Raw genomic sequence first — 16,171 nt, forward strand, 5'->3', positions numbered from 1 at the left:
TTGTTAGTAAAGTTATCCCACAAACAGCCAGACAGCAAATACGTTCACTGAACACAGAATTCACATGGAACCACATTGAAATAATGTGGATTTTTTTTTTTTAAGAGTTGGGTTTTTTTTATTTATGTAAGGATATTATGAAAGGCAAGAAAATAACAGTGCATTGTTCTCTAGCACTAGTGTCTCCAGCATAAAACAATCAATTTAAAGCCATGCAAAATGGCTAATACTGTTATTGCTGTCCTTTTTCATAACTCAGTGTCATTTTATTCATCTTGCCCCTAAGAAATGACCTTTTCTGTGCATATCCCCACCTTTTTCCACAAATCCCCTGAGTGACAGAATCTCATCCTAATCCCATTTCCATTTAGATGTTGCAGAAAAGCACTGTAGACCTTCGAGGGAATAAGTAATCATAATGGAAAGATAATAATATGTTTATGAAATCTGGATTTTTATAATAGCAAATTGAAAAATTACAATAGTATTTCAAGCCACTGAAGGTCAATGTTACCAAGAGCAAAAAGCCATTGATCAAGTGTGTTTAAAGTTTCCCACTTTAGGTTAATTTTTAACACAAAACATCTCTATTTCAGAGAGCAGCACCTCTCTTCTGAGGCGATTCCTCATCTACCTAGTGATCACAAAACCTGGTGTTAAAGCCAGTAGTTGTTTGTAAGGAAAAATATACTCAGTATTTTTCTACAGACCTAAAAAGCACAGAACAACTTCACGAGGCCTCTACAAAATGGACCATAGGCCACAGTTTAAGAACTCCAGCCCTTAGTAATTCTTAAAAGTAAAAACATATGTAAAATCTCATAAATAAATATATAAAAATACTCCTTTCAATATTATGCAGTTGTACCTTTTTCTGCTAGAGGTAAATTTGCTTGCTTATGCCTAAAAAGAACACCAAAGTTGTACATACAGAAAACCACTGAAACTTCACTGAGGTCCTAGATTAAAAAAAAAACATAACCAATCAAAAACTAGCACTTAAACCATGTCCTCAGCTAATTAAGGAGTTTCCCCCTCTCTTTGAGCTTCAGCTTTCCACTGTTTTAAAACCCAGCTCAGACACACCAACAGCCACTGGGACTAGATGGAGTTTTCTGTGACTGAACCAGCAGTTGTTACCTGATAAAGATTTTCTTGTACTCCTGCTCCCCCTGAAGGGCTCAGTGCTGCTGCCAAGGGCAGTTGTGTTCTTCCCTTCACCCTGTTCCTGGCCCTGCAGCCTCTTCTCTCTTATCCCAGCTCTGGTTCCCAATTGTGCAATGGGACAGTTCATTCACTGATGAAAAGCTAATTGGGGTTTTTTTGCTGAGTTCATTTTAGGCTGGCCTGACTTGCTGAAGCTGTGACACAAGCACCAGAGCTGACACGAAGAAAGCATCGGGAGAGCACATCCACACACCAAACCACCCCTTTTGGAGACAAGATGTGAGATCAGACACTGCAAGAGCACACAGGTGAGAACCACCACCCTGCCAGGCCACAGCCTGTCACTGGCACAGTTTTTGTATGCACTACTTCCTTTGTTTATCCAAGAAATTCTTGCTACAAAGTACTTCTTGATGAATTTCCATGGGGATCTCCCAGCGGCCTTCCTGTACCTGAAGGGTGCCTACAAGGAAGCTGGAGAGGGATCCTTCATCAGGAAGTGTAGTGAGAGGACAAGGGGGATTGTCTTCAAACTGAGACAGAGTAGTTTAGGTTAGATGTTAGGAAGAAATTCCTCCCTGTGAGGGTGGGGAGGCCCTGGCACAGGTTGCCCAGGGAAGCTGTGGCTGCCCCACCCCTGGGGCAGAGCATGGAGCAACCTGGGCTAGTGGAAGGTGTCCCTGCCCATAGCAGGGTTTGGAACTGGATGGTCTTTAAGGCTCCTTCCAACTCAAACCATTCTATGATTCCATTTGCATTGAGTTGTCTACACTGTGCTTTTATTTCTGGCTGTTTTAAAACCATTTTGCATCATTAAGAATTCACAAACTGGGAGACTCTGGACATGTCCATCATAACACCTTGGTAGAAAGCAGTGCAGCTGCTCACAAATGTGTCTGAAGCAGCAAATGCCTCTGTTGTGATGATTCTGAATGCAATTATTCTTCTGTATTTAAGAAGTTTAGCATTAGAGAACATATGCAGGTGACCAAACCAAGAACACCGATTATCTCTTGACAGCATGAACTGATTAAGTAAGCACTGGCTATTTTAAACTGTTTTGGGGCTAGAGGGCTCTCAAGGCTCGTGTTCATCTTTGTACATATAGGCAAAAGCTTGGAACTGTTTTTGGCAGATGACCCAGCAAAATGAGTGATGCATGAGCATTAATGCATTCACATAAATTAACTCTGCACATAAAAAACACAGCCTTTAAGCCCAATTACATCTTTCCCAATTGTACAAATACTCCCTTTGCAGTCAGTGGCAACTCAAGAAGACGAGGCCAATCCATATGTTATATTGATTCTAAAGGCACGAGAGTCTGCAGTTAATCCCTTTCAAACCTTGCAGAGCACAAACTCTTGGAGATCTTCCAAGCAGCCAGATGAAAGTTGCCTTTCAGAACCAGGGAATGTATGTTGTTAGAGATTCCAAAACATGCTGGGCCAAAATCTGGCCTTGCTTTTACCAGTGTAAAGTGGGACTATTTCAGGAGAGATGTGTATTCATCCACCAACACAAAACTGATCATTATCTCACAAAAAGGTCTGTGATGCTAACACGCCTTCCTGTTAATTCCCAAGAAAATCAAAGCACAGATCAACAAATGAAAAGGCCTTCTTCTAGCTAGAGATGTTGTAACCCCCAAAACGTTTGTCAGACACTTCATAACAATTCTGAGAGTCTTCTGTGCTGCTAATAGGTTTTACCTGGAGATAATTCAGATACCAGAGTGATGACTGACAGCGTAAATCTTCCCAGATAAGTAAAAAACTGAGCATCATTTTCCAGGTTTCTTCACCACAATTTAGAAAACTTACATAATAAAAACAAATTTTGAAACGAAACAAAATATGTTTTTATAAATTGCACGGTGAAATAAGCAAGCAAAACTAAGAGGACCTAACTTTGCATTTTTAAATGATAAAACTACTCCCTATTCCCAGATTGCTGGGAAGTGCTAAGTATACTCTCAGTAAACACTAATTTTCAGAACACTAAGGTCAGGATTTTTAGAACACCAAGGTCAGAAAGGTAAGTCCTTGCTACCCAGTCCATTAAGATTATGTTTAACTACTTTTAACTCTTGAACCATTTTAAAGAGTTGCCTCAAAACTCGCAGAAAAAAAACAGCCATTATTGACAAATACCCATTGATAAATTGGGGAAAATCCATTATTTGTCTCAGAAGCAAAGAAATTTTAAATGTAGACAGAATAACAATATTATGGGATTATGGCTTAAAAATTCACTGTATATGCACCTTATGAAGAAAGTTACTCTTTGTCTAAATTAAGAAAGCCAGAAGATGCAACTCCAGTGATTTTACACTAAGCAAAGAGTTTATATTATAAAGTTAAATGTAATAAAGTGCTATAACTGTTTTAAGTAAGTGCCTAAGAGGAGCACAGACTATAAGAGCAGAGAATACTGTGCAGAAATTAGAAAGAAAAGAGAAAAATACATAATGTATGATGTAAAAAAGAAACAGATAACGAAAATTAAAAGGATTTTACTAGAGGAAAACAATTTCATTTTATTGTAAAGCTCTAAATGAATAAAATAAAGTCTTTGAATGTGAAGATGATTAAAAAGACAAAATCATTAGCTAAAGATATTTACAAGTTTAGACTTTCATTTTGATTGTAATTTTAATTAGCTGGACACTAGGGGGGATGAAAATGAAAGCCTACATCATCTACTTACTCTTTAAATTGCATTCCACCTTAATTTTCTGCTCTTCAGTTCTTAATTTTCTCTATTTTTGTTCTAACTAATCCGGTTATCAGAATAAAGTGATTTTCTCTCAGCCAGGTTTAACATTCAGTATTTGAGTCTGTGAACCAGAAGTTCATCCCACTGCTTCAATTTTTATTCTTTCAATAGCAGAAACTCTCCAGGAAACTTTTCCAGTCTTTTGTCTGTTCAGCAGGGTGCTTTATGTACACACGACAGTTATGTAGCTAATAAGAAAGGATTCTATTTTAAAAATAATTATGTTCCATTTACACAGTTTCCCATGAAATTTACTCATAAAATGCAGGATGCACCGAAAGATTAAATGCCATTTTCCTCTTCATTAAAGCCATTTTTCTAAATGTAACTGAGTTATTTGCCTTTTTGTCTTGAAGGAACCACATCCCCAAGCAGAGGTTAGACTCAGTTTGTTCTTAAACAAAAGAACTAATTCCATCTAGGCTGTCTCTGCAGGGCACAGTTAACTCCCAGCTTTGTGCCCCCGTGTCAGAGCAGGACAGACAGACACCCCTTCCGTGCAGAGCTGCACTGCTGAAAGCACTGAGGACACTGTTGGCCCAGCTGTCCCTTCTGTGCCCAAACCCCTTCTCCTTCAGAACACAGGAGATCTTCCTGCTTCTACCAAAGCCGTCCAGGCTGATTTAAACACTCAATGAAGGCACTTTAAACAGATGACATGGCCTTTTCCAGACAAGCTCTGGAAGCACAAATCCAGAGCTGAGGTGCCTGCAGCAGGTGCACGGGCAAGACAGTCCAGTCACCACGTGAGCATCCTATCAAGCCTTCTCTCTTTGAAGGATTCCTCAGTTCCTGCCTTGCCCTGGAGATGACCTGTTATCAACTAACTTGGGATTCTTCTGCAAGTTGACTTGCTGGCCCATCTGGGTGTAACAGCACCATCAGCACATCAGGGCTTTCATCTGCACTGCACATGGAAAATATCTTGTGAAAGGGAGCAAAAGCTTCTCTTTCAGCCCTTAACCAGGTTAGCTGGTTTGGGCCAAAAGTATCTGCACTGCAATTGATGTTTTCTCTTAAAGGGCAGCAGGAGAGTTAATGTTATCTCAGTAAGTCCTTGTTTCTTTTCAAAAAAAATTCCTTTAGGAGAAATTCAGTCCTAAGAGATGTCTTATACACCACTCTTACATTGGCTGGATAAAAAACAGCAAGCGCGGTTTGATCTTGACAAGATAATTTTATTTCTTTGTTTAAAGCAGTACATTTACAGGCTGTCTTGCCCTGTCTTCTTCTGAGGAAGGTTCACTCAAGGCCTTTTTCTAAGAGTTTCCACTGAGAGTATAAACAACCTTCAACAAAGCCTACAAACACCTCTCTGTGCCTGAGAGTTCTTCTCATTTTAGAGCCATTTCAGTTCACATCAGCATTGTGCTTTTGAAGTGAGTCTCTGATTGTCCTGGTGTCCTGTACTTTGATTCTCATCATGATGTGGTATTGAAGCACATGAACCAAATTCCTTTTGGATTAAACTGAAGTGGAAAATGCTGAAATGCATCTAATGCAGCCCAGCTGCAAATGGCCATTCAGTCAAATGAACCCAACTACAGCTTTTTTAAAGCAAAAAGAAGAAAAGCATGACATGGACATCACACCCTCATCAACACATATTTTACTTTAAATTCACACTCCTCCTGGTCCATAAACACTGTTAATGCAGATGCAAGTTTAAGGATAATCTACTTCAAATTCAGCACTTTCCTGTTTCCAGTTTTTCTTCTCTCTCTTTTCTGGAATTCCATGTTCCTCATCTAGCCACTCTCTCCCAGCTAATTCTAACAGGTTCAGAACTCTGGCAAGATACAGTTGTCTGTTCCCTGGGCAGAACAGCCAATTGTAAATGTTTTATTTAAAACTAAAGGTCCAATTACAGGTCCAATTTATGATCTCAGCCGAGCCAATATAAATCTGATCTAGTTCATTGCCTTTAACCTGCCTGCAGTAGCTTTATTCCAGATTTCCTCACGTGTAATGAGATTGAGTTCAGACAATGGCTCTGATTATTACCTTTCAAAGAATTAACTAGTAATATAAGCTGCAATGCAGAGTCCTTCCACCTTTGAAACAAGGCTTCATAATTGTCACTTGTGGGTCAAAAGCATATATTCAGTCCAACAGTGCTTCAAGGACCAAAGTGCTTTAAAGATTTTACTTAAGAAAGTGAGAGGTGGGCATGCAAAGACATGAAGATTTCAACAACACCGTGTGAAAATAAGGACAAAAATTTTGATTTTGGTTTTTTCCTTTCCCAGTACATTCCTTTATTCTTATGGCAACATACTTGTGTCATTAAATATGTAATAGAAATCTATATGCAGTTTGGGTTGGGTTTGTTTGGTTTTTTTTTTTAAACACTTAGGAAGAAAACACCATCTCATTTTTTGGCCTTTTTGCAGAATGTGGTTAAAAATCCCAAGTAGGCACATATGGCTTCCATAGTGCACACAGCTACTGAAGAAGTCAGTACTGCATAGTCCCTTTTCAAATCAGAACTTAAAGTATGTTTGCAAGTTTTAGGTTCAACATCAAATGTTTTTATTCGGTTGAGGGTTTTGATTTTGGGGGATTTTTTCAGATTTTTTAAACTTCATGCAGTTCAGTGATGTCAGATCTCACAAATAATTCAATGCTAGTTTTCTTTTGGGCTTCCTCAGTCAGTCCCCTGGTTTCTATGATAACTACTTGTGAATTCAGAATAAGGAAATAATTATTCTTATAGTTAACCTGCTTGTGTTAAAGAGCCCAGTTACCATGACTATTTACCCTTCCCCATATCCAAGAAAAATATTTAAGTAAACACGTAAAAAATATTTATTTCAGAGCTGTCCACATCAGGTACAGGTATAAGTAGGTGCTATCCTCAGAGAAACTTTGATCCAAAATTCGTAGATATCTCACTTTACTGCAGGGATTTTTATTTCAATCCCATTACCTAGAAAGAGGTGAATAAGTGGATAAATGCTCTACCCAGATCATGTGCTGGTAGTTGATTTTCAGAGTCTACAAGGGAACAGAGACAGAAACTGTCAACAGCAAGAGCCACATCCAGCAAAGCACAAAGGGACTGAGCACGGGGTTAAACCAGGATTCACTCCTTAATACTCAAATGACACTACATACAATGCATTAGATATATAATATTAGAGGTATATAATAAAAAAGCACGTTTCAATCAGAGCTAAAGGTGAAATTCTTGACAGTGACAAAATTTTCTTGCCCAGACTCAGAACACAACATAACCCAACACAGCTCTCTCACCTTCTGAGCTTGTTCTGGCCCTGGGTTTAAATCTGTGCTTGAAACTAGTTTCACGTGCAGTAATCACAGAAAGAAAACACGTGCGGGGATATAACTTTATAAAGAAACAACAAAACTGAAACAGGTTTAGAGAATTATCCACCAAATTGCACTTTTAAGAATGGCTATTAAAATGTTGATGAAAGAATGTAAGATGATGAGTCAGGGACACTAAAAGACCAAACGCTCGGGTTCTACAAGATATTACACTGAGTACTAAGAATTTCACTTTATAACCCAATGTGATTAAACAACATACTGCTGAAAATGCAGATGTTATACTACTACAGTAAAAAAAAAAAAGTCATTTTTTAAAGATGTTTCTAATTAAATCATGAAAGACCACAAAGAAAACAGGGAGGGGCTTTGCTATGAGCGCAGTCATATAAAAGGACTCGGATTTGGGGATGATCTTTGAAGTTTCCTTCTTCAAACTACATGGCCTTGAAGCTATTGAAAGCTTGAAAGATTTTCCTGGTGAAACTGTGTAATTTTACAGTTATGTTGTACTAGTCAGTGATCTGTGTGAGCTGTTTGTAAGGAAGGATTATTTTTAAGGAAAATCTGTTTTCAGGTTGACCTTGGATTCCTATTTCTAAGGCAGCTAAAGAGAAGGCAACATTCACAGCAGTGCAAATTGCTGCCAGGAATGTAACATTCAAATCTCAGTTAAGCCTGTTTTAAAATGGCAGTGATAAATAGAACACTCACAATAACTCACCAATTTCTCAAAACAGAAACGTTGATATAAAATAAGGTTTCAGCGAGGACAGAGGGATTTATCAAAATAATCATTTGTATAGGGGGTATTCTTTATTTTAAACTAATCCTGATTTCTTGGGCATTAGGCAAGAAACTTTTCTGCACTAAAAGAAGTTTGAGAATTCTGTTACCTCAGTATTTAGTAGTTCAGTATCTGAGCAGTGAGTGGCTGTTAGATTTGCTGCATATATTTACCACTGTGACATTTCACGCCACTTATAAAACTATTATGTTGCCTTTATTTATAACATCACTAACTATTTCTGAATTCCTTATTTATGCTCATTTAGAGGTTGCAAGTATTATGCAGTCTTTCCTCATATCTCTTCATCCTGATAGGATTATTTTTCTTTGCTTTTTTTTTTTTTTTAATTGTTTAGCCTAGAACTTTGTATTTATTGGGAGAAATGTTTTTTGGGTTTTTTTAACTCAGATGCTTTTCCGTTATTTTCCCAAAACTTGCTATTTCATTTAGAAATATTGTTGTTCTTAATGTAAATATTCACTGTTTTTGTAATATCCAAATTACTTGATACAATAATCCTGTAAAATGATAAGTAATTATACCAAGATATTCACCCTCCAAACAATTACATGGACCACAAAATTTACTAGATTTTTAAAATATTTTACAAGAATATTTATTTTATACTTCTCTAGACTGTATTTATTTAAAATGTTATTGTAATAATTTTTTTTCTAGAGTTACCATTTTTCAGTAAGAGAAAAACATCAGCAATCATTCTGACAAACTTTCTCTAGATATTTTTATAAAGAGCAAATAACATTTTTATAGGAAAATAAATCTGAAAAGGTTATTGTCTTCTTCACAATATTTATAAGCTTCAATTACAAAAAAAAAAAAAACAAAAAACAGAAATAAATGGTTTCAATCCAGCCTTTCAAATGTTCCATGAGTGAAATATTCACATCTTAAACATTCTGTCACATGTATGTTCAAAATATCACTTAGTGTTTTTCCCATGCTTCCAGTTTAAAAAGAAAATGTTTCCATTTCAATAAATTTTTGGGGTAGATAAATGTTTATTTGACTTCCTTTTTTTCCCTAACTCTCCAGCAATTTCTGGTTGCAACGAAATACTCAACAGACCTCGAAACCCTCCGTGCTTCTGACTTCTTCCAGGAAAATTTGGGAGCGCCTCAGCTGCTTCTGGGGTCACAAAATTCCTTCCAGCACGAGGAACAGTGGTAAGTTCATACTTAAAAAGCTCTACTTTTGTCAAAATCTCATTTATTTATGACACTTCATATATAATTTGATCAGTTGGTGTTTAAAAATTCTTCCCCAAACTGACATCTCACATCTTGGCACGTTCTGACTCACAGGTCCTCAACAAAACACATAAAGTATTTCTTCCCATTTTAAAGACAACCCAAAGCAAAACCCCCAACCATTTAAACAGAAATTCGTTGGGAAAATTAAATGTGTTCAACAACACCATCCTAAAACACCTGATATTTGAAATCTATGGTAAATTTCAGGAACATTTTTACTCTTCTCCCTACATTACCTCACTTGGATCATTTGTCTTTCAAAGGAGTAGTAAACCTTAATTTGCTTTAGCAGCTTTGAATGGATTTTTATTGTTTCTTACCACAGCCTTTCAACTCTAGTAATTTGCAAACTAAATATGAACTGCAAAACTCAATCAATCCTGTAGTATTCTTTTAATATCAATTTTTGTGTAATTAGCCCCCAAACTGTGTTCAATTACTGACAATTATTCTGATGCACTTTGAGGGACAACACTAATTTCACACTTAGCAGCATTTTAAAAGGAAGGTGATTCAAACACTATATAAAAAAAGTCCCTCTCTCAGTACAGTCTCTCTGCTCAATTCAGCGTTGTTGCAGACTTTGGGAGAAAAACAGGATTCCACTGTGGTACAACAGCAGAGCTCAGGTTTTACAAACCCACACGTGTGTGTGGTTCTGTCTGGCTGTGGTTTGTTACATTTGTTGCTATAACACCAACTAGGCCTGTTATAAGCTTGGCCGTGCTCTTTTCAAACCAATAAAATTATGGGAAAATCCGCCTAAATTGATGCACCACATGAAGACTAATGATTAAAGTGATGCAATCAGGGGCTCTTACATTCAGATTTCTTTCTCAAGTTTTCCTACAGATATTAAGAACATCCCTCTTAGAACTGTTGCAAGGTGCCTTCCCTCAGGTTATAAAATCATGTTTTGTCACCTTCAGCCCATTCCTTCTCCCTGTCCTGTAAGAATACAAGTGGAAGGGGTTGGTGATGTCATTGTGGTTCCATGGTAATGATATACAGCTCCTGTTCCACTGGGGCCACTGGAACTATCAGTCACTTTGTAGGGACAAATTATTTTTGTTACATCCATTTTGTTGTTGGACTCTCTGATGGATCCTGTGACAACTGGAAATTCTATTTATTTATGTGCATATTTAAAAGGTTGTCAGTGGAGCCCAGAGCATTGACTGGGTACTCTTATTAGAGAGCAGTAAATATCCAAATAAAGAAATAAATCAAATGACACCTTCCTCAAACGAGAGTTACAAAATGGAGCTAACAAATATTGATAAGCAGCAGTCTTCAGAAGACCTTCTAAATTATGCTCTGAAGTTTAAGCAGAGGAGACAAGGAAACAGAAGAGTTATTGTCAAAACAGCAGGCACACACTTAACAACAAAAATAACAACCTTTTGCTGGTAAATGACAGCCAGTCTCGGCTCTAGTGTATATCTCAATGATATGAAGGGAAGTTAGATTGTAAATAAACTTGTATGCACTGCAAGTCACCAGGAAAAAGTCAAAACTTTATAAAACTGTAGGAGTCAACTACAGACCGTGCCAGTGACTGCTGAGGTAACAGGAGCAACAACAGGAGAATGTCATAATAAAAGGAGGCCCCAAATCATGCTCAGTCAGCAGCACTGGCAAAAAACGAGACCTGACTTGGGGGAAAAAGGTGACCAAAATGCCATGGAGCCCCTGCAGGACAGGAAAAAATGATGACTGCTGGCTAAGTGGGACCTGTCTGGGGAAAAGGGGGAGCTGTGCTGGGAAAGGTGTATTAAAATGCAGAATAACCCAAAGCCCAGTGAAGGCTATGAAATTTGTTTCTGCTGACTCGGGAGGTGTCGGAGAATGAACCCCCAGGTGACAGCAGCAGCCTCAGAAGCTTTTGCAGACTAAGGAAAGGTAAGATTTTTGCAGTATTGCACCGTTTGTGAAGGTACAGGATCGAAAACAAGTAGTAATGCTGAACAATCCACAACTTCACAGCAGCAGTTATCCTCTCTAGAGTGAATAATGGCTGTGAGAATTAGGGGCAAAAAGCACTTATGACAAACACTAGAATGTTTCTGACAAGAACATTTACACTTTATCAGGTAAGTAATATGATTTTAAAATTGGGTTGCTCTAATTAACTAATTGCCGTGATTTTTAGCATTGTAGATCTAAACTATTATGTGAATTAAGTAAATTAAAACGAGTTAGCTAAACCTTTTATGTATTTGCACAAGAGATCACTAAGGATATTTTGTACTGGATCACAAAACAAACATTTTAAAGCTGAAAAACTGAAATAGCAAAAGATAAAATTTAAGTTTCCAAAATTCAGCGAAAGATAAAAGGGCTGGTTGAAACAGTCGGGCACAGAATCTCCTGGAGAAGACTGAAGCTGTATTGTGGGTTCACCTGCTTCTGTTTACCTACTGCAGCAATCCTGGGATGTACCAAACAATCTGTGCAGCAATACCCAGGCACAATATAGCAAGTTAATAACAGAGCTTCAGTCTTAACTGTGAATTCCCTTGCATTACTTGGTATATTGCTGATACAGACAGGGTTTTGTGGCTTAATACGAGGCAGCACAGAGAGTGTCAGCTGGAAATCCATTGCAGAGTTGTGGAACAATATACAGAATATAATAAAGCCATTCCCACCTTCCCATTCCTTTCTTGCAGTAGGAAGCCAACATTTAGAAACCCATAGCAAACAAACACCTGCTAAGCATAAATCACGAGCAGGAGCACAGCACTGGACAAGTTCAGAGAGATAGGACGGGAGAAAAAGCCATGAAAAATCTTAATAGTCATTAGGAAAACCTAGCATTTATTTCACAAACTGACAGGTGGCCAGTGAATCGACTTCAGAACAACCATAAAGAGAGAGCTGGTTATTATGCCAGTAAAACTTAAACAGCAGAGCTTTTTAATAAGCTGCACTCTGTTAGGAGTACACTGAGGGAGCCCAAGCAGGAAAAAGCAATAATCACATCTAGCAATAACAAGAGGATCAACTAATATCCATCATAATTTCTCCCTGTTTTGCTTCTCCCTATTAGTATGACATATAGTAGAAGTAGAAGCAGCCTAACAAGATACTGAGCAGAACAGGTGCAGAAACTAAAACGTCTTCCATTTAGAGAGTCAGCATTTTTCTTTGGAAAAACCTCTGTGTGCTGTGCAGGTTGGAGCCTGGGTTGCCCATTGCTTATACCCATTGTGTGATGTGTGCACTATTTTATCTCTTCCTGCAGAGTTTGGTTGTGACACACATAACACATGTGCCCGTAAAGTTCCCCGGAAAGGCGCTGCGAAGGTTCAATATATGTCATGGCAAGCGTATTTCTTTGTTAATTCCATAAAGACAGGCTGGAGAAGCCAAGTCTCCTACGATTTTTGTGTCCGCAGCGGGGAGAAACGGGCACTTTTTGTGCCATCATTATCCCAGAATTATGGGGGACTGTGTGATACTTTTACTCTTGCCAGAGAACGAGAGTGGAAATGGCACTGCCCCGTTCCTAACGCTTAATGTATGACCAATCAGGAGCTGGAAATCATCTGACCGGTGGCAGCTTATGCCATCCCATCAGTTCGTAAATTGGATGCAGTTTGTCAGATGGACACAATATCCCTCCACTGTAGGTGGTCTCTGTTTCATTAGGTTTCAGATTGATGGTGGTGAACAATAATCCAAAAGTGTGCAATAGGTACATCAACCTCATTTTTCATTAACAGTGCTTCCCAGACGTATTGGGAGCAGGTACAAAACATAGATTTTGTTTGGCTTACTTTGATCCATGCAGAGACTATTGGGTATCTGACTTCGCTGCTGGAGGCTTATGGTTTCGGTTAGCAGAACCTGGTACAGCAACTGGATGAGGTGTTTCTGATATTATCTATTCATTCAGCTCTGATGCAGAAATAGTGGGTGGCAAAGCTGCTAATTTTTAATTTTTTTTTTTATGAAGTAATGAGCAACCAACAATTTATTTACATACAAAGCACTGGAGTTACCAGAGCTACCTTTCTAAATTACAGGGTAGATATGAGACTGGTAGTGGGTTTTTTTCTCCTTTATTTCCCAAGAGATTAACAGAAATGTTGGTGCATTTTTGCTGCTTCTAAAAGAAATTAAAAGACTGAAAGTCTTTGCCAGGGTCACTGAAATGACATACAGAACAGCTACTGGTGCATCTTACACAGGTTTGACTTATGGGGATGCGTTTTATTTCACAGTGAAATAAATTAAAGTAGTATTCAATGTTGCTCAAATACTGAGTAATTGAAAAGGCATTTTTAAACCAGGGGACTTTGGATCCCTGCAAATAATATAATATTTATAAAACTCACAGAAAAACTGATATTAGACTCTGCAGCAGATGAGTAAGAACCTCTATCATCAGGACTGATAGGACACCACATGCTTTCACTATCTTTGATATAGTTTTCTTTCTAATTTGTATATTAAGAGAGTCCATCCACATTATTAGCAAGTTAAACATACTTATTTTAAAAGCAAAATCAAAGCTCTAAATAAAGTATTGCGAAGCAAAAATTACATTTTAATGTTAAGACGAATGGATTTTATTATGTAGAGGTACATAGGCTGTTAATCATGTTACATCAAGCTATCTGTGTAGTCAAGACAGGCAATATGGTTTACTCTTTGGGTGCATTTCTTATCTCAATTGTACAAGAAGTTTTCATCCACAATATTTCATTGTCTCATTCTGAGAAATGTTCCTCCGGGTCCTGAAGATTTAAAGAAACCTCTTCACGTGCCCAGCACGAACAGGAGCACTGCTCTCTGTGGGGCTGAGGGAGGGGGAGGCCTGTGTGTGCATGGGTTTGGCATGAATTCCTATGGAATGTACTGGTGCAGGGGCTCACATCGTGCCACTCTTTCAACAGCACCTCTTATCATTGTTTAAGAATATCTTTTCGCTTTCATGCTTTTCTGTAGTTATTTAACATAACTGGGCAACTTTTCTTCTGAAGTTCTAAAACGTGTGGCCATCGCCCTGGTTTTCCAGCCTTGAGCACGTCTCTTTAATAGATCACTTTCAAGGTGATGAGACATTGATATTCTGCTTTAATTAGTGTCATGAAAGAGAAAAAGGCCCTCAAATGTCAATGGCTTGCAAAAGTTGTTGGAGCACCTTCTTAAAGCAAATCTGAAGGCCTGGCCCTCACTTTTTTCCTTCCTTTCACATGATCCTATTAGAGGAGTTTTTTTGTAAACTGGTGTTATAAACGATTATTTTTAGTTAAGAGAAGCACCAGGAAAGATTAAAAAATGGATATAAAGACATTTTGGTTCTTGATCTTCTTTCTTCTCATCTCAACCTTTAGAAAGTCTTGCTGGAAGAACACAAGGAACAGCAGGAAGGTTTCTAACAGATCTTTGAGACCTCCTTGCAGTCAGATCCCAGGGGAGCTAGAACAGTATACCTCTGTGGTTCAAAAACTCTTTGGGCCAGAAAAAGGGGCCTTTATCTGCTGCCATTTCAAACATATTCAATCAAATATTGATCTAGAAAATCAGCCACTTTTTCTCTAGCAAAGAAATTAAATTAGTGCTACCTACTGAAGATCTACAAATGGTTCTCCTGAAGATAATGATAGTACCCTAGGCTGTTCCTAGGATCAAAAGTTTTTATGGACACCAAACTGATTTAATATTTTCTGTAATGCATGGAGAAAAAAGGGTGAAAGATCTGCTTGCCAATAGGAATGTGCTGGAGATTATCTCATGTGGCGAGTCCTTGCATCAAGGAGCCAGGTAGGTTTTTCAAATCCATCTCATCTTTGGAACAAAAGGAACAGAATGGAGCCCATTTCACCTCACACAAAGATTTTCCTCATCAGAAATGTCTGATACCTCTTATTTAAGTTGGTGCTGGTAGCACGTGCTCCTCTAACTCATAAACATTTCCTCTCTGTTGTGTTCTGCTTCCAGATGTCACTTATGTTGCTTTGGAAGAAGTGAGAAGTCTCTTCTTCACACCCTAAGCACTAATAGTTCATAAAACGTGTCTAATGTGCAACAATGGGAGAAAGATTCCTTCAAAAATATTTCAAGTCCCATTGTTGAAACATTTTCATCATTTGTACTATGAAAAAGGTAGTCTGTACAAAAGAGCACGAGGGTTTAATGATTTAATTAGGACTATTCTATGATTTTACTGGGCAAAATAATGAGGCATTAGCTCTTATTAAAGGGTTTCTCACATTCTCACCCACAAAATCATGTCTCGGGGATGTAACTACACCGAGACAAGGAACTGAATTGTTGCTGATGGAACCAGTAAATGGTGGATTTATCACCTCTCATTGCTTGAGAGAGAAATGTTTTGAAATTCTGACAGTTCGTATTCCTCACTGGACCTGTAAGATTGGACTCAATCTATGCACAGAGAAGAGATATTAGGTATAAACTTTGTAAATGTGTAGAAGCATCTCAGAGGTTTTGAAGGACCATCTTCAAACAGAGTTAAGTGGTTTGGAAATTCAGAGCTTCACCAAAGACTCAACTACTCCCTTCTAGTGTTTGGCTTGGCTGGTTGTGAATTCTGTTTGAATTGTTAATTAGTTCCTGTGTTTAGACTGTCCACTGGTAGTCATAGCTACCATGGAATCATTTTAAATAATAATCATTCAGTGTTCTGTATGCAATTCCACAGGATTGTGGAGGTTGGAAGGGACCTCTTGGATCATTTAGTCCAAGCCCCTGGCTCAAGCAGGTTTGGCAGGAGCTGGTTGCCCAGGACTGTTCCCAGCCTCCACAAATGAACTCCCCAACCTCTCAGTAGCCTGTTCTAGTGTTTGTGCATCCTCACAGGGCAAAGGTTTTCTTGTGTTCAGACTGCACATTACACTTT

At 38.2% G+C, this 16,171-nt stretch overlaps 1 long non-coding RNA gene across 4 annotated transcripts in view; it reads left to right on the top strand.

Annotated features, from left to right (window-relative positions):
* LOC108500676 overlaps window positions 1-16,171 on the top strand; it is a 209,840-nt gene that overhangs the window by 1,722 nt on the left and 191,947 nt on the right. For all 4 annotated transcript variants that reach the window (XR_001875948.1, XR_001875946.1, XR_001875949.1 and 1 more), the window contains exons 3-4: window positions 1,342-1,475; window positions 9,080-9,210. This is a non-coding gene — a long non-coding RNA (uncharacterized LOC108500676). The remainder of the gene's footprint in view (window positions 1-1,341; window positions 1,476-9,079; window positions 9,211-16,171) is intronic.

This window comes from Lepidothrix coronata, unplaced genomic scaffold (genome assembly GCF_001604755.1).
Source record: "Lepidothrix coronata isolate B3197 unplaced genomic scaffold, Lepidothrix_coronata-1.0 Scaffold92, whole genome shotgun sequence".
Taxonomy (NCBI): Eukaryota; Metazoa; Chordata; class Aves; order Passeriformes; family Pipridae; genus Lepidothrix; species Lepidothrix coronata.